Source organism: Monomorium pharaonis, chromosome 11 (genome assembly GCF_013373865.1).
Source record: "Monomorium pharaonis isolate MP-MQ-018 chromosome 11, ASM1337386v2, whole genome shotgun sequence".
Taxonomy (NCBI): Eukaryota; Metazoa; Arthropoda; class Insecta; order Hymenoptera; family Formicidae; genus Monomorium; species Monomorium pharaonis.
Window position 1 is genome coordinate 13,730,150 of NC_050477.1, and position 23,795 is coordinate 13,753,944.

At 46.0% G+C, this 23,795-nt stretch overlaps 1 protein-coding gene and 1 long non-coding RNA gene across 3 annotated transcripts in view; one reads left to right on the top strand and one right to left on the bottom strand.

The window, feature by feature from the left end:
• Nucleotides 1–253: 253 nt before the first annotated feature.
• The window catches only part of LOC105837381 (discoidin domain-containing receptor 2), a 97,957-nt gene continuing 74,415 nt past the window's right edge, over nucleotides 254–23,795 (top strand). Inside the window, exon 1 of one of the 2 annotated variants that reach the window (XM_036293733.1) lies at nucleotides 254–727. The gene's annotated coding sequence lies outside the window, so the exon portion shown is untranslated. The remainder of the gene's footprint in view (nucleotides 728–23,795) is intronic. The other variant, XM_028191462.2, reaches the window with a different exon arrangement.
• The window catches only part of LOC105839178, a 214,345-nt gene continuing 207,261 nt past the window's right edge, over nucleotides 16,712–23,795 (bottom strand). Inside the window, exon 4 of the long non-coding RNA XR_004965009.1 lies at nucleotides 16,712–20,938. This is a non-coding gene — a long non-coding RNA (uncharacterized LOC105839178). The remainder of the gene's footprint in view (nucleotides 20,939–23,795) is intronic.

Genomic DNA, 23,795 nt, shown 5'->3' on the forward strand with positions numbered 1-23,795 from the left:
CCCCTCGCTCTTTGCCAGCCTCACGTGCTCGTTTCGTTCCCTCCCTTCGTCGGCCACAAGGGTGGCGAACCGGGTGCACGCGCGCGCTCACTAGGGTACGTCGATCTACCACTAGATGGTGATGGAGGGCGAAAGCCGTGAGCGGGACGAGGCGAAACGTGCGCGATCGGACAAGGACGGCATATCGTGTGAGAGAGGGTCGAGAGCCGCGCGGGTTTCCTCCCCTCCCCTCGACTATCCCGACCGCCGACCAACTGGAGTTTCTCGTCAGCCTGTCAGTTAGTGCCGTGGCGCCGTGACGGTACGGTGTTAGTTGGTACGTTGTTCCTTATCGCGTCGCGTTTCCTCAATGGGCACCTCGTGGACCCAGTGCGAGAAGAGACGCGGCCGCCCCGATAGCCAGTGATAACGCTGATATCGTCGCGATCGAGGTGCCCGCCCCGGTAGCTTTTTGCATTTTTCTAAATACACTCATATAGCACGTAGGGATTGTGTGAGCTTAGAGGCTTGTAAATAGCGTCCCGCCGAGAGAAGTGTACACGTGTGAAAAAAAAATTCTTTTCTTACACATTTGTATTAAGTGAGGAACACATACGGGGGGAGGTGGGATCTACAGAGAACTACGGAGTTGTGATCGATGATTTATTTGGTGCTCTTTGGTGTGTGCGCGTACGGTCGCCGATAGTAGAGCATCCGAGCGGATATACGGGATACATTAACGCACAAGGTGAGCATATATCTCTTCTTCTCTCATAATGTTAGCCCTTTTTAATTACGCGCGCGCCCGTCAAGTGACAAACGAGACTGGAGAACGGACACGCGAACGCAGCTGCAACGTGAAAATTGTCAAAGGGTGCAGTGCGCGGGCGCTATCGATACCGTTCAAACCAACGTGCAATTCCGCCGTGATACTTGTAATTACGTCGGGAAATTACAATATAAATCGCCGACGGGAGAGCAGCGAGTTTCAATTGTACTGTCCGAAATTTACACTGGTGCGTGTCCGTCAAACAATCTGCACTTTCGCAAACCTCCGTATTTTAAAAATATTGATAAAAACGTACTTTATAAAATATTACTTGCAATAATCATCGTCATAATGTTTTATAAAAGAGCTATCGTAATCTCAATCGCGAGATTACCCAATCAAATTTCTTTTTAGATAGTCAAACAGCGTTTAATTAAAAAATAAAAGAATATTCCTTTTACTGCTCCTTGTCTCGTGGTGAAATTAAAAAAATACTCAAAAAGTTTTTCTACGCTAACTTTATCCCTTGAGAATTTTATGCTCACATACAGGTCCATTCTTTTCTAATCCGATTCCGAGAAATGTCAGACGGAATCTGATTTCCTCCTTCATTCATTGTCATTCATTGTCGCCTCGTCCCTCGGTTAGGAAATGATCGCGATGAAGCTGTAAAGTGATTCCATGCATTTCGGCCGTGGAGGAGGATAACATCGAATTAATTCTGTAAGCTCCATTTCCGGACGAAAAGCGAATGCGAGGAAGAGTCGAATGAGGAAGATAAAGAGTGAATGAGGTGGATTAGCGAGTGGAGATCCCCGTAGGGTTTCGCCGACGACTGTTGGCACGCAGAAGGAAGGGGAGGACAAATGAAATTTCGTCGCGGCAAATTGTCCGAAAGCGACGCCGCAGAAATCACCCCGACGATTAACAGGAGAGATCTCCTAAGACTTGCTAATTTCCTACTCGGGGCGCCGGGCTAGGGAAAGGCAATATCGAATCGGAACTCCCATCCATTAGCGCAGCGATCTATTTGTTGGGGACGCCTTAAATCCTCTGGATCGAGACGTGAACTGGGTTCGCCAAGAGTTCTTTAATCCTCGTGGCCCTCGAAACACGGCTCACGTTCCGGATCCACGTAGTTTCGAGGTAGCAAAATAACGCAACAGGCAATGACGGATGAAAGAGAGCGGAGGAAGTCGAGCGGAATTGGAAATGGTCCAAGGAAGTCTCTCCGATCCTCCATTTCTACGCGATTTCGATTCCTGCCGAACCAGTGCCAAGTTCGAGTAAATTAGTTGTACGAATGTTTACTACCAATTACGCTGGGATCGTTAATGCATTTGGACGAGATCCGAGTAGGCCATTTTCTTCTGAAAATATATATGTATTCGTTATGTCAAGTTTCTATATTCCGTTATGGAAAGCAAACATAGAAAGAGAGCGGGAGAGAGAAAGGGTGAGGGAGGGGGGGGGGAGAGCGTCATTACGGTTACGTCCACATATTTCAACGCCTTACGGAATGGGAGCGTGAATTGAGATGGCATAAATTGTCTTTATGAGAAATCGAAGATCGTGCCTCATTCCGTTTGAATGCCGAGCGTGTTCGATGTCGCGCGATTTTAGTGGATTTAAGCGCAGTCAGGAAAGTAGGTTCTGAATATTGATGAAGGGATATGAATATATTCATTGGGACTAACAGTTTATTTTTGCAGCCAGGTCGAATCGGTTCGCATTGATCACTCTTCGATTCGTGCAAAAGCTTTTCGACGGTAAATTTGAGCGATTAATATTCGTAGATCCGTGTTTCTCCGTCCGTCTCGAGGGAGAAAGGACGAATCGCGAAGTTTTTCATTCGCGAAAATTTTTCAATATCCTTCCTCCTATTGTGCCCGTGATTAGTCGACGTAGATCTCCGGCGATGTGCTTGACAGCCTCGCAATCTTTATTCCCGGTTCATAATATCTTCATTACGAGACAAGAGCCTCGCGAATTTTACGACAACTCTCTTGATGACTTCGCAGCGGGGATTGACCGCTGACGAGAGGAACCGGTCGTAAATTATTATCTAGTTATTATTAATCCACGCACGATGACGGTTTCACGATCGATACTTTATCGCCCTATGTGGATCGTTCCGTCTCACATTATCGCCACGGTAATGATAAATTCCGCTGGCTCGCGAGGGAAAAACGAGATATAAATTAATATCGGGGCGATAAATTTTCCGCGATGTAGACAGTGACGTTGCCGAAATAATCGAAATGCTAATTATTCATTTGCATAATTAACGCGAATGCAGTAAAGCGACCTCCGGCGTACCGTGAGCGGTTCCACATGCCATTGGAGATTAACGGTAGCGTGCGTCCTGTTAATGTTCATTTTGAATATTAACTCCTCGGAAATGAACGTGCACGATCGGCGAATCATTATGGCCGAATTTAACGCGGCTGAGTGAACCGCGCGTATGCAGCCGCTGCTATGAATTTCCGGTGCTATCATTTTCAGAATCGCCTGCTGCATGCGGGTGTCGTGCTACAGAATCGCGATGATGACACACCGTCGTCATTGTAAATCTCCATCGTCATTTCGGGCGTCTGTTTAATTGAAATTTCCTACGTCATGCATGCGCGCCGTTTATTATGTTACGAGTAATAATTGTGTGTATAAATTTTATGATACGCGCCAATCATATTGAAAAGATGTCTATGGACAAAATTATTGCGAGTTTCACTTCCGACCGTTACCGTGCAACTATGCGAAAAATTTACGAAGCGTCACGAAATAGAGGAAGGGAGATTCTCTTTCAGTGACGCACGTTAGTCGTTAAAATATCATGGACGAGCGAAATATTTGTCAATCGCCTTTGCATGATCGGCCGAACTGAAAAATACACATCCGGAAATAAAGATCTCAAGATTTATGCGACTGTAACCGTTAAATCCGTTCTTGCGACTTCTTTGCACGTGCCGCTCTATGCCCGGGACGTGGCACACGTCGTTCACGGTCGGTTTCGGAAAAAAAAAATTTCCCCTGTCCGTTCTTAAAGACGTTCCCGGCGTTTCGAATGTGGCTTCTCCGAAGGCTCGTTTCCCCCGTCGACGTCTAAACACGAAAAACGGAACAGCGGGAGAGCGGTAGGCACGATGATGGCTCCGCGTCAACGAGCCAGCTGCCGGCGGATAGATTCAGAGAGACGGTCGGGGGTCCCTGCACCTGATTGCCGGACATTTATCTACCCATGGACGCAGAAGGTGTACTAACTCCGTGGGAATCCACCACTCTTCTTCCACCCCCTACGCGTGTGTGCTTGTTGCACAATGGCCGAACGTACACGGCCGTGAGATAATGGATTTCTAATTGCCGCGCGTGACCGTGTGTAGCTGTACGGTTCTCCTTGTAGTTCCACAAGAAAAAGAGGATGCCGAAATAGAAAGAATTACAGAAAGGAAAAATATAAGAGGAGGAAGCGCGGTAGGGAAGAAAGAAACGGCCGGGCCGTGTTTTTGTGGCTTGCCGTGCTTTTTGCTTCTTCCATCCATTAAAATATCCGCGTGCCGCGAGGTTAATTAAGGAGAATAATTCATAGGCTGTTTATAAAATGCTCTCTTCGATAAACATTTAATTATGCCTCATATAATACACATGTTTCGTATAATTACATGGTTTTTCCGTTAAAGCGACGCAAACTAGTTTAACGGCGTGGGTTTTTTTTTCCCCTCGGCCTGATTAACGACCGCTGGCTCAGAACTGCTCGAGGGCGATTTCTTGATCCGCGATGTCCTTCAGTGTCCGGATTCGGCTCCGGAATACTCGCCGATTAATAAAATAGAAACGTCGGGTTTGACCTCGAGGACGAGCACAAAAGTGGTTTAATCGCCGGACTTGCGGACTCTGAATTGTCGGAACGCGGAACGCAACATGCGATTAACGGCGATTCCGCGACCTAGGTCATTTGTCGGGTCGGGCTTTAACGACCGCCACACGCGGACGTTGTTGAGCCTTAACGCTTAACAGCGGCAACGGCGGTCGGCGCTCGCATATGAGTCGCAGCACAGAATCGATCCTCCGGCCTCGGTAAACCGATCATAAATTTGAGCGACTTAGAACGCAGGTAGGACGTTGCGGGTGAGGGGGGAGTAGGAGGAGGTCGTGCACCTCCTCGACAGCCTCCTAGGCAGCGGGCTCATGTTGCACCTTTCGCGCGCATAATGTCGCGGTTTTAAGTGCCCACGCTTGCTCGCCTTCTTCTTCGCTCTTGCGCTTTCTGGTTTTCTTTCTCCCTTTCTCTCTCTCTCTCTCTCTGCTCCTTTTCGCGACGAAACGCGTCAGGAGATCGAGAGAGTGAAAGGATGAAATATGCAAGACAACATAATGTTACCTCCTAAGGGATACACCTGACGTAGGAAGAACGCCCGGAGTGCCTGTACCGAATATATCCACCCTCGGGAATAAGCAGGCTGGCCCATAATTCATTCTAAATACTTGTATGCTAATAACGATGCCATGGTGCAGCAGAAATTTACTATTCCCAGGCGTTCCCCGGTAGTCTTCCTGCTGCTTCTTTGCCCTCCAGTTGCCCTCCGTTCTTTTCGTACGCCTTTCTGTTCCTTATCCCTTTATTTCCTGTCGCTCCTGTCGCTCCAACCGCCAACCGTACCTGCGCGCTCCCCCCCCCCCTTCGTTTTTACTCGTCGCTACTCCCCGTCTTAACCAGGACTCGCGAGGACTTGAAGAACCGGCGTATTAGCTTTACATTATACGCGCGATGGAATTTATGCAACGGCCGTGGGATCCGTAATCCTATAGAACCATAAAGTCCGTTATCTCGATCGTTTATCCACGGTGCTGTGTCTCCGGATTTCAGTGCCGCGTACTCCCTTCCTCTCAGCCCGACTTTCTTTCTGACCGCCATGAAAAGTCAGTAGAGAAGCGAAATTGAAATCCCTCTCTACGAATGGCCCCCGGAAAACGGACGACGCGGGCTCATCCGTTGAAACAGTAGATGCACTTCGAAACTTCGTGGTATACGACCATATATTTCGAGCCTTTATATCTTCCCCCTTTCACCTCTCGTGTTAGTACCATAAAGAACGTACGAGCCGCGGAAGGCCAGTCTGTTATACTTTGAAGCTACTTCCTCCTCGGTAATTTTATCCCAGTTTCTAGCACGTATTCTATCTTAAACGTCTTAAAACCACGATTATTTATGATTGATTGCATATCATTTTGACTTTATTATTATGTATTATACTTGGAATTTTATAAATTGAATTAAAATTTAATCAAACTTAGAAGAAGACTTATTTATAGTATTTTACTAAATTTATCCATTTATCAGAATTTTAGTTTCTATCAGAATTTTAGTTTCTACACTACATTTATGTACCACAAACGAAAAGTGATTTTAATCTTTGCTCTCGTATAAAAATTGCAAAACATAAGATAATTTCCGCGCACTAAGTCTGAATGGTTTGCAGATATAGAGACATAATCGTTTGAAAATACAAAGCTATGAATTTCATAAACGATACAACTAACATGAGACTTCCCTTAACGAGAAAACTCCAAGGGATAAATTAATTAGCGTGTCGTGACTTCAAATTAGAAATTGCAAACAGTAGCGAATTTACTCGTAATGACATTAGCATTATGAAGCCATAATCGTTTCCTAAATTGCGGAAAGCTTTTAGTCTTGCTAATTTAAAGTTTTTGCAGAAATTTGAATGCGTGAAAATCTCATAGAGAAGGTTATCTTTTAACATATTTTTTTACTTTTACGCTTGAAAATAAGTTATGAAGATAAAATGTGTAATTAAATAAAAATGTGATATCTACTCGTATTTAAGAAAAAAAACATATGAAAACAGATTTCGAATACGTTTACTATTTATAATAAATATTGTTTACTTGTTTCTTAAGCGCACTATATTTTATATAATAATCCGCACATTAATTACATTAATTGAAAATAATCAACCACGCCTCATGGAGAGAATCACTTGATAGGAAATACTTTATGCTTTAAAAAACTTCAATTTTAAATTCAAAAAGATGCATCTCTCGTTCTTTGAAGCTCGATTTGGCTTCTTTGATGGCATATCAAATTTGCTTGCGATTCCTGGAAATGAAATTCTTCGTACAACCGGTATTACGCGCGAATATTTAACGAGATACCCGGGCTGTCCCGGAATATGCTAATCATTTGTAAGAGTAGTATATTTTCGAAATTGCAAGGCGCGAATATCAAATAAAATGAGGAATATATATGCGTTGCGCCGAAACTTATTAAAGTTTCCCGAACGTGTCAATTCGCGTGACCGTTTCGGCCGCTGCGCGACGACTTTATGCAAATTGCAGGTCATCAAACGAGTGTCGCGAGAATAAAGAGGAGGGGTGGGAGAGTGAGGCGCGGTGCAGTAAACACTTTCTTTCTCGTTGAATAATTGGTGACACGACCGAACGAGATTGCACGCGTGGCCTAACAGGGCCCTCTCCTTTGCGCCTCACTCTGAATGCTACGCTAACGAGTCCAGCTGGTAAATTATTTCCTAAAAGGCGGCGTTTTACGTGGTCCACTGCGGCATCCAAGTTATAATTTCCGCCGTGGCGACTTTATGGAGCCGGTTGCCTCGACACGAAGCTCTAAACGTTACCTACAAGCTGCAATCAATTTCGCGCATAGCCGTACCTTAGTGCGCGCCATGAAACTCTTCGACGACTATGCGACGTTCTCGAAATGCTTTTAAAAACACTTTGTGTGTATGATACTTTACGGTATTCATTGCTATTATTTAAACGTCTATTATTAGGCCTTGATATCGTCATTAGATTGCGTTTATATGAGAATGTTCTCTTGTACATCTAAGCAATTGCATTCATTGTTTTTGTATTCGCGTTTATGGCATGTTCAAGAGATAAAATTCGTTTCTAGAAATTGTCAATTTTTAAATAAGATTTTCTTGATGAAATATAGTCGTATAGTACAATAAAATTGTTTGATAAAATCACTCTCTCTATAAGAAAAATATTGTTATATCTATTCATATTTCATTCTTTATGTCGGAATAGTAAATGCAAAACTTGACCAATAATAAAAATTTTGCCCCGTCTTTGAATGATCTTAAAAACGGTTTTGCGCTCATAATAAAATTTAATTAGTACTAATAATTTCATGATACTTTAATTTCTTTTTTATTAGCGTATAGACTGCTTTTTTTTCGATTCTGTTGAAATCTTTAATCAGGCGAGACTTTTGCAATCTAATTAAATCTAAGTTTTACAGTTACATGTTAAAGTATTAAAAGATGATAATTTAATCAAATATAAATGAATTTCAATTACTATTAGAATATATATAGCGTACGTATTTAAACATACACCTATATATATATATATATATATATATATATATATATATACACTTTAAGATTTTTAAAGTTCACATCACTTGATGGTCCGTACATTTCTCTCAATCCGACACCGATTTTAATTTAATCCAAATTTATATTCCAAAATGAAACCCAGCTAAAAGCGGCGACGATTTAATTAAACGTAAATTAAGTTAACAATCGTTTACAGTATATACCGGATTAATGCTATTACGAGTCGTCGGTGGTCGTCGGCACGGAATACTGAATATCCAATTTAAAAGTCTTAAGAAACTTGAAACCCCCTCTTCGTGAGAAGAACGGAAAAGTGGATACGCGCGCGCGCGCTCTCGTCTCTCAAATTTATCCACGGAATAATAGATAAAGCGTACTTTTGCGTCGACACGTTCACGGCACCGGAAGGGAAGGAAAAGTCTCTCCGGCTTATACCGTCTGCTGCGAAATTAGCATGCAAGTCCGTCCGGCGTTGTTCCTAAACGCCGCCATGAGTAAAACATTATACCTCGTTCCACGGAGAACGTCGGCGGCGGTGGCGCGGCGTCGCGTGGCAGGACGAATTTTCAAACGTCGAGCGGGGAATCAGCTACCGCAACCCAAACCACCACCATCACCGTCACCATCGTCACGGAGGCATCATTACCCTTTAATGCATGCGGACGTCCTTTGTGTCTTTTGAGGACTTCTCTCCCTCTCTGTATATCTCTCTGGCCAGCTGCCCACGTGTGTGCCGCTCATCGGGCATACAAAAAAGCGAGAGCAAAGGGACGAGCCGGACATACAACGCGTGTCGCGTGGGGTCCAAGGGCGGACCGGGGGGGGGGGAGCGGAGACGCGAGGGGACGGACGCATGCGGTGGTGGACAGACGAACAGAAAGAGAAGATTTTAGACAAAGCGAGAGGGAAGATTCCACGGTCCGAGCGCTGATAGGGAGCAGGAAGGATAGACAGGCGGTAACCAACCTTCTTGGTGGACGCTGCTATCACGTGAACGCAAGAAGCTTCCCTTCATTACGTATTCCATTTCACTCTCATATTCCCTTTTATCCGGCTCATCATGCATTGTCAACTTTTCCCATAGATCTATATGCTCGGTCCCTATAGCTTCCTTTTTTATCTCCAACTGACCCTTTCGATCGCGGTATGATCTGATGGCTTGTTTTTTTTTTTTTTTTGTACACGGACTGACCGAAACTGACCATAGGATGAATAATTCTTTAGCACGTGTCAACGTGAGATCACTTGTGAAATACATCTGTAAAAGCATTTTATTCGAATATACAAAATATATTTATATTCGGATAGTTTCTTAAAATGGATTATGTATGTGCATATATGTCTATAATAGTAATATTATGATGTAGCAGTATTGATGGCATGGCACGCCCCATCGTTAGAGCAATAACCCTTTTTTGAACTATATTTGAGCAACATGAAACAAGTCTAAAGATAGAATTTTCAGGATCACTAAAGCACTTTGCTTTGCCCTCATCGGAGGATCGCGGTAGCTCGAACAAGGTGAATCCGTTTCCCAAACAAGCGTGAAGCACCACCGGTTTTAGTAGGACAATGAATTATTCTGTCCCGGCGAACGTTTTCATTCGCCGCTCCTGCGTTCACCGTCCGAAAGGGAAAGACAGCAAAAGAGAACGGGTGAGAAAGCGACGATGTGACAGACCCTTTTTCCCTGAGAATCCGCTCCAGGGGGTCGCGGTGAAATCGTCGTTTCGCGGGACAGTTTTATTACATCGCGAGATCGCATCGTCGTCTCAGTCGAGGCCGCATTGTGTCGCGCGTAGAGAGAAATTTCCGGAGTGACGTACACACGCACGATTATGCGGAAATCATCCCGAATGAGATCGCGTTCCGGCTACGCTTGTCGCGCGTATAATGTCTGGCAGCATTCGAGCACACGCGCCTCTCAAAACGAACTGTCAAATTTGTATACCGATCCGCGGTCACGTCGGCGACGCCGTCACTCACAGCTAAATGAGAACGAGGGCGAAACGGTTCATTAAACTAATTTGCAGGAATAGTATATTTACTCTGGAATTTTTAATCGCGAGCCAAGTAATATTAAGGATGATGCAAAGCAGCGTAGATGAGTATATCCTCTCTTACTTCTCTATCATTATCTACATTTTTGTAGGGGAAAAAAAAAAAAAGTTGTCTGTGACGCGGGGCTGATGCGTATGATTATATGAAATTGTTGAGCGTTCGCATAGGACCCTTTAATCTTTCCTCTGTGCGCAGGGGCGGCGCATTGACGCACTTTTCGCCGAAGCGAAATCGTTTTACTAGAGCGCTTCTGATCGACAGGCTGCTTACGGATTCAATTACGCCGGGTTATCGACTTTGTGACTACGATCCGGTCCAATTACAGCTTACAGCGCGAGCAAGGAGCAACGGCGATTAATGGAAAAAAAATGGTCGCATCCGGCGATTATAGATCGGCGTGGGTCACAGTTAACTAGCTCGCTCGTTCGCGAAAGGTAGTAATCTCGTGATTTCGCGTCTCAGAATTTTATGGCGCTACTTAAAGAAAACGGCGGGTTTTTTTCTCACTATCTCGACTCGCTTACCATTAACGTTTTCTCTCGCAGACACGCCGAAATAATTAGTCGGCCGTCGTTCGCTCCGGTCCGTTTCATCTCGTCCCGACATTCATTACCATTCGTGCATATATGTGCGTTCCTTCTGTTTGAATACTTCGACAGGCCATCAGTTAGGGCACTAATTTATTTGTCGATCCGCGTATTTCCCCGTTCCCGCGTAGCGAGCGTAGTTCCGCGATCCGCGCTGGCCGATCGCACGGCATTGTCTCTCACGCGCAATTAGCGTGCACGAAGCGCGTTAGCCGATCCGGGTGCTCGATTACGTACGCATCTTAATTTAGCGGCGCGCTCTCGCGGAGGCAATTAACGTCCGTACGAGTTCCCGTCTCGTTGATTTTAGGAGAGAGGAGCGTGTGCCACCGCGCGCCGCGTCCCGTCTCACCTCGCTCCTCCCCTCATCTGGCATTATGGATGGACGGTACGAGCCTTTATTAATCCCGTTATACGGTTCGGTTACCGAGGATGAAACGAGGAGGTCAATCAGTAGTAATTGCTCTTCCGGTTCGGAGATTTTATGCAGAGGCGCGACGTGAGATTTAATCCTTGACCCCCCCCCCTCCCTTGCCCCCTTGCTTAGGCTTAGACTGACGTGGATATAGAAGACATTTGACACCGTACTATCTTAATCTTGTACCACAACAAGATCACTCGATTTTCCACACGGCGTGTCACAAAGTCATAACGTTCTCGTTACTGTGTACGTTTCTCGTTAATCAAGATTAAAATGTAGTAACGAATGATAATAGAGGCCGTCATTTCACAAGTACACTTTTACAGAAAAAAAGTGTTAGTTTAAATTAAATCCTTCGTCTTCGACAATCCACTTCTGTCTCAGCCGCGTTCGGTGCGAATTCACCAGACTGTGAAACGTGAAGACACCAGAATCCTAATCATGAAGCGTTTTACAATTGATCGATCGCGCCTCATCACGTGACGTCGGCTAAAGCGCACGAGAAAAAGAGAGAACCGGAAGCTACCTCCGCTGCTAGTCGTCGGCTACCCCTGTTCAAATAATAAGTCCGAATGGAAGTTAGATTCCAGCGCAATTGCCCGGGGCAATTCCACCGCGACTCGCAATATCCAAGCTCTGGAGGGACGCGCGGGAGGGGTGAGGGGGCAAGATGAGGGGCAAAGAACTCGGGAGGCTTTCTATCGCGCTTCGCCTCTCTCGCCGAGCTTTCGGGGACTTTAATCGCTTTAACTGCTTTTTGCGCGCCGGGGGACTCCTGACGGACGGGCGAGCGAGCGTGCAGAGAGCAGAAGGAGCTAGAAAAATAGAGGAGGCCAAAGTGGAAAAAGGGGAGGATACGGGAGTAGACGCTCATTGTCGGATGTGCCGCGAGAGAGAAACGACTTTTCCGCGGATCCAGCGACAATAAGATCGTCATGCGTTTTCGTTCGTTTTTTTTTTTTTCTCCTCTCGATCCACCGTCTCACGTCTTGGCGCGCGCGATGTGCGCGAGCTTGTTAGAGAGAGAGAGCGAGAGGGATCCTCTCCCTTCTGTTCCTCACGGGCTCTTCCGTCCTTCCAGTTTCGGTAGCAGACCGTGCCGCAGGACGAGCGTGACTCGTTATTTCCTCGAGATCCCTCCAGAAAACCTCTTCTGAAAGTTCTTTCTTCCCGGCCAAACTCGGCTCCATTGTCGGATCATCGTGACCCTATTGAATTGAAACCCTCGTGAAGGAAGTCATCGTTGCCGGTCGACGGGGCCCGGCCGCCCAACTTTTCCTTCTTTTCGACGACGTTGCGTCGTCGTCGTTGCCTTGGTGTCGTTGTTGTTGTCGTCGTCTATGTTCTCGGTCCGAATAACTCGAGGGGAACCACGAACAGAGTTAGATCGATATCACCTTTTTGCTATTCCATCGGAATACCGAGGTGCTCAGAATCGCAAAGCAGATTAATTAGGGAGGGAACTTTTATGAAGACAAAGAGAAAATACAGAAATGAAACACGCTGAAAAAATGCGCTATAGAAATACAGAATTAAGAACTATACACGTTTGATAACATTTTAATTTTTAGTGCTACGTTAATTGAAGCTATTTTACGTGCGTGTAATATTAATAATAATCGATTTCTATAAAGTATTGAAATATATATTTAATATAAAAGGGAAGAATATTTATAATTGATTTTGAGATGTTACTCGATAATTTTAAAATTAGATTTATGCATGAAATCGCGTACAAAGAATTTGTTTTTATAATGTTATAAATATGTTATAATTTTATCAATTTAAAAGTCCTGAAAGATAAAATTATCGAGTATTTCCATAATAAAAGGAAAGTACAGTGCGAAAGCAGGAAACAATAATTTCTTCCTGCTTGTTACACTTTTAACGGCATAGGGATTTGTTCTGTTTTGCTCGCGTAAAGGATGAAACCTTGAGGCTTTTCGTGTTCTGTTTCTCGCCGTGCTGTCAGACGTACAAAACGGAAGGACTTAACCGCTACACCTGCAGGAACCCGGGGTAAGACATCCCAAAGTTTATCCGGCACGGCCCTTTCGGTCGAGAGATCAAACGGATATCTCTGATAATCCACTTAGACGAGGCAGGGAGTCGCGAAAATGTGGGGTGGACGAGAGGGAAGGACGGTAATAGGACGTCCTGCAGTGATGGATTCGACGAAGGTGAAAAACCTCCACGAATACCCGACCGAGCGTGAGCTCGCATCGACCGATCGGAATAAAGCAGCTTCTTTCTTCGGGGCCCTGCGGCCCCAAAAGTCAGCTATTCTCCCGAGGCAATATAAAACTGGGACAATAAGAGAGAAAGACGCCCCCCTTTGGCATGAGCGTCCCCCCCTCGGGTCGCTTCAGCTGCGCCGCATTATGTACGGCCTGACGACCCGTTCGATGTACCTCGAGGGGGGCATATATGCTACTCCTGTGTTTAAAGCTGGCTTATTAATTCGCAGCGTGCACCTTTTGTCCTCCTTCCTCCTCACTCCGGGGCCGGGCAAGCGCGCCGTTGGCATGGTTCATGGAGGCGACGTTGGACGCGGAGCAAACGTGGATCCGTGACTTGGTTCATGTGAGATCGAGCGGATCACGATGGGTCCTCTACCGCGCTCGTGATCGAATCGATTTCGCGCCGATTGCCTCCCGTCTTGTTCCCATAGCGAGAAACGCGGCGTGCACGATCGCGTTGGGTACACCCTTGATTCAAGCGGCTCCACACGAACATGCCTCTGCGGTTTTAATAGCAGCATCTGATATACTTGCATGATGAAATGTTTTAACCTCGAATGTAACAGCTGCATGAGTCTGTTTGTCTGAGCAACAAAAATTACAAAAAGCAATTATGCGTTCGAATTTAAGCAATTTATAAGAAAATAATAGATCATTCTACAAGTTGCAGTTATATAATAATGAACGTCACATTATTCATCTCATATTGAGATATATTATATATCTTCCGGCAAATCGTATCGAAAGAGTTATGCCTTCGACGCGGGCAATTTAGTGGGGCAGAGAAAAGAAATGTACGTAAAATATAGCGGAGATTGCTATCGTCAAAGTGTAACGAGGACAGAAGGAGATATGAAGTCTCGCCCGGAGGGTAGACTAGCTTAGAAACGCTCGTTCGACAATTCCTCGAGGCTTCTAATGCTCCCTGAAGCGTATCTAACATCGATTCCAGCCCTGCAAAATCAAGGGGGATTTCAGGGCTTTGTATATATATATACCAGTCAGACCAATTCAACTTCACGACCGCATCTGCCTAGATAAAATTCCTCGAGACTCGCTGCTTCATCAATCTAGCGTGCTTTTTCCATCTAGTCTAGTCAGCCAGTTACGATAGCACAGAAATTACCGCGACGCCACGGCGTCACGATCTTTATAAAGCTGAGCAGAAATTACCGTGGAAATATTGTTTTGATCGTAACTTGGCTTAGCGATAAATGTTACCTAATTTATAGTGACAATACTGACACAATTTTCTGGATTAAATGGAAATATTTCTAAAATTTTTCTTCATTAAAAAAACGTAAGAAATTAATTGTATATTTCGTATCTCTAGTTGAGAAAATAGCTACAAGCTGTGGCAAAAGTATCACTTTTCTTGTGCGAAAACGTGGCAATGAGACGCGGCAATTAAAGATGCTCCGTCTGGGTGTTTTGGATGTACGTCAGTCGCAAAGAACGTTGAGAATTTTATTGGCGAGAATGGGGATATTCATGAGTTCCCGCGGCGAACCCGCGGTATACTCGCTTCGAGAAAAATGTCCAATGAAAGGGCTCGTGACAATAAAAATGGTTGGCCCGATTCCAGACGCTCGAGATTTCTGCGAAGAGCAGCATTCTCTTATATATATATCGTCGGCGATTCTATCTATGAGTAACGTTGTCACGAGTCACGTCCACTCGTAATATACCACGATATTTTTAATAATCGAGCCCTCCCGTTTTTCTTTCTCCGCGTGTCTCCGCGTATGATGCATGGAACTTCATTCCATATATCTACGAGCGCTGAAATATGAGAATGCCGTTGGTGAATACTTCCGATGTACATACCGGACTGTGTACATACAATGTCGCGCAACGTTATTAAAACGGAAGAAGAGAAAACGCGTCCTCTAATAACGGAATAATTGACTGAAGTATCAAAGTTGTAACGATGCGGATACATTTGTAAAATGTGTAACGAGGAGGAGGGAGAGGGGGGAGGGGGGGTTATGCGTTGCATTATAATCCTTCCACTTCCGCTTTGCACTCCGGCAACAAAGTTTCGCGCAGCGCTTTCGCCGCCAGAATTATCGCCGCTCCCGAGTAAACTGCGCGGGCCAAACGTTGCGGCTCCCAAAGTTCGCCGGAATTCTGCGCTCATTATTAACGTCCGCGTAGCGAAGTGACGCGCGCGATACTCGAGCCCGTTGCGCGCGTTGTTACCCCGAAATTAACTGCAGGCCAATCCGGAATTGCGCCACGCAGGTGCGGTTTTACGGGGTGAATTTGTATGTAAACAGGCTTCGATCCATCTCCATCAGCGGCCGGGCCCTCGAAATTGGAGTTCGAGAGCCGTTTGGCTGCCGCCGTTAGCGGAAATTAATGTTATGAACTCAATGTGCCACCGAACCGGACGTGAATTGATACGACTTTGCGAACTGCGCTTATACTACAATTACGAATCCTATGAGCCAAATGCGTTCCTTGGCAAGTGTCGTACTCAATTCTCGAACATCATCGAAGCCTCGTTACAAGCCAGCTTGGAATGCTTCAATCTTCCTCATCTCGAATTTCCAAGCTCATTTTTCAAGCTTTATGATGTACGAGCGCGCTTGAAAAACATTTGCATCTTCTTTATTTACGGTATCTGTCTACACTTAATTTTTGGCGAAACAGAATCTCGACAGCAACTTATCGCGAAGCCGCAGAGCCCGTGCGATGGCTGCCGCGCGAGCAGAAAGTGGCTGACGGCAGATTAGATGGAAATTGCATCGCCGAGAAACAATTTAACTGTTCGTATTTGTATGTAAACAAGCTTCGATCGGTTCGCCGTCCCGCATTTACCGGCGCGCGGCTTACTACCCCTAGCATCGCGACGGGCGCTTACCCCTAGCAAAATCGTTGACGGAAATTAACGATATTAACTCAATACGGCGGCGGGGCGCCGGATGCGAATTGATATAACTTTATAGACCGCGCGCGCGCGCGCGCACGCAGCCATTCGCACCCCGCACTCGCCCGGCAATAATCTGCAGCGAGACAAATGTACCTCCGCGAAATTCCGACCGGCACACCCGACTATGCTGCCGCCGTAGTCGAACCAGGGCGGAATACGGCAACGGGCGGGCACCAGCTGTCCCATTTAATAGAGCAATAAAGACATGAATGGAGCTTTGATTTATGTGCCTCCTATTATTATCAGTTCTGACTTCCAGGGATAACGTAACGTTCATACGCTACGGATTTTAGTTACGGATTCGGCGCGACACCTGACTGGCTCACAATGGGCGAGCTTTTTTCCCCTTCGTTCGGGTCTTTGACGCTTTTCCCGCGTTCCGAAAAAAAAAAACGCGCTCCCCGCGCGAAGGGAGGAAACGCAACGTGAAAGGATACATTTATCCTCTCGCAATGCGCGAGCCGCGCGTGCAATATGTTACGCATTTCCCGGCGGCGCTTGCTACAAGCGCAAGGATATCCCGCGCGAATTAATCTTGTCCCTTTTGTTACACACGTCGCCGTTTTTCCGTTCGATGTCGAAAACCTGCCGGAGCCTCCCCCTAAATTCTCCGCAACGCGCGAATCATCGCGCGCGCGCGCTCCGAGAGTTAAAGCGCGCAAGAGACGTGTACAACCGGTTCCCCATGGCGTTCCTAAATACCTCGTACATGGCGCTGACATTTTCACACAACGCGCGCGGTGACATTCGTCACCGTCGGCGGCACGGAGAAAGGAGAGAGAGAAAAAAAAAAAGGTGAGAGAAAGGAGAGAGAGAAACGCGGAGACGCACACGCATACGCGCACACGCGCGCGAGGCTCTCGTTTAACGATCCACCTGTCGTCGGGCGAGTATTAGGTGTGACTCCGTACGGCACGTTCTAAAAATATGACGCCACGTGCTGCGACCGTAGCGGAAATACCGAACACACGTCGGCCGTCCGTGCCATTTTGGATCCGTCGTATTATGCAACGGTAATCAAAGTTACACTCTTCAGCGGCTGTGGAGGGGATGAAGAACTAAGGGCAAGTACCAATGATGCTGAAGAATCTATGAGTGCTCGGTTTTTGCCTGTAGGTCTCCTCCTGCACAGCCACGACCATGTGATAGAAATCTGAAATCTGAATCGCTAATCGTTTCTCCTTCCTTCGGTGGAATCCTGACGTCCTCCATCTTTCTACCGCTCGCTTACCCATTCACCAGTCCGGTGAACTACCGGCTTGTTTGCGTGCAGACGCCTCCGATGATCGGGGGGACATCGCTCGGAAGCCGTGTGTCTCCTTCTCGCGGCCCGGTCGAGCGTACGACGATAAATGCGAACGAAGGAACAGGAAGATCTCCGTCCTGTGCGTTATCGCGCACGCACAGGAAGCCCGGCGCGCTTACGCTTGCAAACAGGCGAGTCGGTATTTCATTAATGTGGAAAAAGTCAGCGAACGAAAGAGCCTCGCGCGCGCGCGCTGCACGTTTACGAGCGCGACGCATTTCGATGAAGGCAGGTGGGAGGGAGGACAGATGGAAATCGCCGAATTATTTAAATCCTCACTTTTACGGCCGGGACGTGTACTTAAATCACTCGGGAGTTGCAATTTCAATTCCATGTTGTAGATTAGCAGGAGAATATTTCCACTCGTTTCCTCTTCCATTTCCCGTTCGTAAAACGGCCGCTGCGGTCGTGCAGCATATTTTCCAATACGCTGTATTACAACGTTATTAATAGTACGTTATTAATTCGTGTTCTCTAATCTACGATCACCTGTGTGGCGATCAATACAACAACCGGTTCACCTACGGGGTAACCGCGCGCTACCCCGTAGAGAGAGTGTGTAATTGATATTCGAGTCACTTCACTACCGGACTTAACGTACCGGATTGTACAGTCACACGTGCGCGGATGAGAAATATATTGTGATAGTAGCTTTCACACTAAGTGAAGCAGTTAATCGTTTCGTTACGGTTTTATTATAATTATAGAAGAGATAAAGAGGGAAAGAGAACAACTGTCCAGTGGCACTCGGCGTGGTTTACGCGCGCGCGCGCAGAGATTATTGCCGCGTTTAAATTCCTAATAGGCCGTTAGTTTAGAGGTTTAGTTTGCTCAGCTGGAACCGATCGCAAACGGTAGAGCAAAGCCCGACTGCCGTTCGATCATGCGCGAGTGCGAGTCCATTCGCCCTCGAAGCGTTAATCGTCCGGACGTTTCTTTTTCCCCCCCCATTTGCTCCTCCTTCTCCCCTCCTGTACTCCAAGTATCATCAGTCTCGCGCGATTCCGTCATTAAAATGCAACGAAAGACGCGGCGCACCAGATGAAAAGGGAGAAAATATAGCGCGTCATAACGTCGTTCCTTTCACCGCGCTCCCTCGTTGGAAAAATTGTGTAGACTGCTGATGGGGAGAGCGTACAGTGCATCCCTTATTATTTACTCTCATATTATGAGCTTTCGTAGAAAAAAAAGAAGGACGGTAAGCATGAGGGATGAGTGTTTAAACGTATGCGCACTGTATGCAGATGGATTTAATTAACAACGTGAATAATTGAGGGGGAACGAATGTGTCGCCACTCTCGCGACATTATTTTATAAACGAAAGGCGATAAGATTGATCTGTTTATAAGAATTAAAAGTAATGATCAAACAGGCTTGTAATTATTATGGAAAATGTTTTTTTTGCGAATAGATTTAATTTAAAAATTAGATATTTTTTTTTTAAGAGCTATATTATTTTGAAAGAAGCACGAAATAGTGTGGGCTTCACAATTGAGTTATAATTGTCCGGGTTTCCATCGGGTTTATCTAATGTACACCGAGCTTTACGCATTCGGATCACGTAAGAGCCACGCTTCCTGACGAAAGAGGAAAAAAAAAGAGGGACCGGCTCCCGCGACTCGCCGCGGAAGATTTTTTTCATAATCCCGTGACGCACGTATACGCCATGCAACAGCGACGGGCACGTGCCGGCCGTTATGACTTCCTTTGCAACCAAATTTAATTTACAACGGCCGCCCGCGGTGCTCAATTTTCGTTCCCCTTTCGGCCCATACTCTCGAGAATAGCCTCCTCTCGCTACGTACAACGCGCCTACGATTTCCGAGATAAATAAACACGTACGAGCAACAGTTCGTAAACGAACTAATTTTATGCTTTGCTTCTGTTTTATGTCTATCCGTGGGTCGTTGGCAAAGCTGGCCGCGTGTCGATGGTAAATTATCCATTTGTTAGTACGTAAATCTTTGTAACGAGACCGTTGCAAAATTAAAATCCGCTTCGTTGAATACTCGAGTATGAGACAATCGTAAATAATAATTATTACTATGTCAGTAAATTTTCTGGCATATTGAATTTTATTCATTCATTTCACTCGACGTTTTCATCCATTTACGTTTAATTTTTAATAGTTCTAAACTTCAATAGCCTAATACCGAGAATCAGAGATCGTGTCGTCGCGCCGGTGATATTTAAATGTGAACGACCGTGTCGCGCGCCGTACATCCGGCGATCACGTATTGATGGTAGCCTGGTGTTGCGTCCCTCCTCTCACGGTGTACCTACCGGTTTGTTCGACCGTACCCTTAACGGCCTGCCACGGATCGATTTCCGATAATCAGGAACCGAACACCGGCAACGAGCCGCCAGTAGTTCGCATGGAATAGGAGGGGAAAACTCGAAGAATCAAACTAGGGAAAAAACATACGACACGGTTCAGTGCGTCCTAGTTGCTTTATTCGGTAAATTCGAACATTACGGGATACTATAAATCTATGAATTCCGAGGCAAGACGAATCGTTCAGCCAAAATGTAAATGTAGCGTCTCCGAAGCGCCGCTTTAAACTTTTTACAAACAATTTTCCAAGGCTTTGTGTCCGTGATTTGTTACATAAAAATTTTACATAAATTTTTCCTTAATTTAGTAAATCTATAATAAATTTGCGGGTAATACGGCTATATTTTTTCGAGAGATTTTATCAAAGTATTTTCTGTAACATCATAAAACGGTGATGAAACATGTATTAGACAAAGTGTTTACATTATATGTTGAAACTGTGAGATGCTCGTGTATGGCAGATCCGCTGATTTATCGGGTAAAATATCGTGTATCCACTAATCATATGTTTGGTGGCCCATGGGAGAAAGACAGAGAGAAAGTAAAAAGAGTTCCAACCAGCTTAGTCGACCGTGCCCTTAACGGCTTGCCAGGGGATCGATTTCCGATAATCAGAAACCGAACACCGCCAACGAGCTGACTGCGATCGGAAGACTGAAAAGGAATCAAGGGGAAAGAGGAACGGAGGAAAGGAGGGAATCAAGGAGGACGGAAAACGAATGGAGGGAGGGGAGAGATATTGGAGGCCGATGGATGTGCGAGCTCGGTTGTACTAGCCAACGAAACTCCCGGGCGCTTGATGGAGAATCCTTTTAAATCGTCCTCCTCGTCTCGATTGCCGATATGACATGGAAGTTAACGGTTGAGTTACTCCGATTTTCCCCCCCAGAAGATTTCCAATAAGAAGACACCGCCGCCCTGCGCTGCAAATAATGAAGAAACGATTAGTTTAGATAAGTAGGAGTACCTGTAGTCGCGACGGAGAGTCAAGTAGAAATTAGCGGGTTACAGGCTATTTAACGCGCGAGGGACATGTTCGCGATAACGAATTCTCGTAACGTAAGGATACTATATATCGCCTCCTCGTATCTCGTGATTGATCTTGTACATATTACGTTGCGACATGCGCCACCATCATTTTTCAGCGCCCGATCCTGCAAAATCGAATCGCCGTTCTCGAGACACGCGCGCCTTCCCGGCTTCTCGCGTAGCACGTAGATATATATCGCCTCTCGTAGGAAGCGATAATATTACACTTAATCGAAAGTCACTGATCCGTATAACGGACTCTCGCAGGTGTTTAGGGAAAAAGTGCGACGGTTGGGAAATTAATAAGCGGTATCGGCGGGAGGCGAGAGAAAGAATTGATTGAGGTGAAGTGTCTTAACACGCTCTCTCTCTCTCTCTCTCTCTCTCTCTCTCTCTCTCTCTCTCTCTCTCTCTCTTGCGCGCTTATTTATGCATTCCGTACGCAATGTCGCAGACGCCCATTACGCGTCGACCGTATATTCATTATGTCGCCGACGAGTGCCATATCTGCTTACCTAGACAGCCGTTTTGCCACGTTCGTGGAAAACGCGCCTTTGCAGCTTGCTTATTTTCGCGACGCAATACACGTCAGACGTAACGCTTCGGCGAAATGAAATTTATTGCTAATTGCTTTTTATTTACACTGAGCATCCGGGGGCATTTATCAAGGCAAAGTACACTAAAAAGTTGTCCGGTTTTATGCTCCGGCGTTCGACGGATTTTACGAGTGGACGTTATTTACAGTCGGATTGATTCCTGCAGAATGCAGATATCCCTTTAAGGCCATCCATGTGTGTCCTAAAGCGCCGACGTATATCCTGCCTCGCGCGCGCGCGAAGCACTTGCTTTTGCGGACGACGTCGAGCTGTAAATCTACGCGACGTCGTAACATTTGGCCACGTCCGCGTAATTCTTTTAAAGGAAAGCTGAAACTCGATTTCTGTTTTGCAAACCGAAATTACGTTCCCGACAGAAAACTCGTATTCGCCGACCGATTCTTTTCTGGAAGTTTCGTCTGGAAGAACCCCCTCCCCCCCGTTGCACCGCGCTCGACATTTCCGCTAATTAACGTCAAAAACGATTTTCAGCCACGCTCGGCGTCAATCCGCGTAATCGAAGCGACAGGTTCTTCGCGTGCGCGAACAAGGCGCGGCTGAAATTCAATACTTCATATTGACACTTTGCCGTAACGCAATCTTTGCTCGCCTGGCTGGCTCCAACGGATATTGACAGTTAACGCAAGACCTCAGCAAGGTAGGAATATCTGGTGAACCGTCACATTATGATCCGACCATTGAATCGGCATTCACGATTATACTCGCATGCCCGTAACAATAACGGTGAGATATTAAGTTATCCGTCCTCCGTAAAAAGAGGCCGGCCGTCGACAATGAATTTCATACCGGTTATATAATTTCACTTATGGCGGCTTAATATTCTTCCCTTGACAATCTTCGCGATTCCGTACGTGCAACGACTGTTATTTTCACAAGATTTCTTACGAGCACATAAAAAGATATAGATACCCGGCGTCGCTAATAAGGAAATAACATTCTCGCGTGGACGGCGCTTATATCTGAGCTTTGCAGATGTTTTCAATCTTCCTTGACAGCCTCTGCAAAAGTGTGCGCCTCACGGCGCACTGCGAGCAGTATGCGATAGATCATCGTTTATGATGTATCGCGTGCGGGCCGCAATGTCACGGCCTGGCGGAGCTTTATGAGACTTTTTGATTAAAACGAGAAGATTCGGAACGTCATCTCCCCGTACGGAGCGCGAGACGTTTCGGGCAATACTGAACGGTGTATTCCGGTCGCGACAATAGTTCCCGGCGCCGTTCCCCTCGCACATCCGCCCCCCTCCCTCCCCCCCCCGTGCACACATCCGCCGGTTATTAGCCCCGCGTCTCTTCTGTCATTAACACGCCCGGCAGAGACTTTGGAGAATTGCTCCCGAGTCGGACAAAAAGGCGGACGGATAAATGCGCGTCACGTGCGCGAGGAGTCGCGACGTGCGTACGCGCGATGATGAAACTCATCATAGGTGATCCCGGGCCCGTCGTGACGCACCGGGCGTTCCCCGAAAACACCGGCGACGGGGATGTCGTGAGGTAGTAGGAGCGCTTGGAAGAGAACAGAAAGTGTTCGCGTGTCCCTCGAGCTCCCCACCGTCGTATACGCTTGTATGTATTTCCATCCATCAGTCACCGCGGTCGCATCTGAACATGACGCGTCTAGGGTCATCGAATATTAATTAGAGGGTGCCTACTGATTTCGCTTTCGAAGGAATCCTAGCGGTGGAATCTGTCTCTTGCTCTGATTTGTCGTCGCATGTTGTCTTTGATTTCAGATTCGTCTGAAAAAGCCTCGAAAATTTATATTACATCTATCTCGATTATTTTACATTACGTCGTGTGTTTCCTCTTGTATTATAAATTCTTCCTCCTAATTTTTACACACACGAACGTAGCTTTTAATCTCGATTAATTATATTGTTCGTGTAAAATGTTATGAAGCATGGAAATTTGGAAACTGAAAACAAAAATATATTTTTGAAACGTAATAGATACAGCATGATGCTTTTCATTTGAAACTGGAACAAAGGCTATGAGATATATTGAATATTTCATTGAAATCGGCGAACATCATAGCCAAAGACACTCCATCGGAAATTATTCATATGTCAGAGGACTACTTATCTGCTGCGCGTTGTTTGACACGTCAAGCGGTTTGATCGAGGACGTCGAGAGTC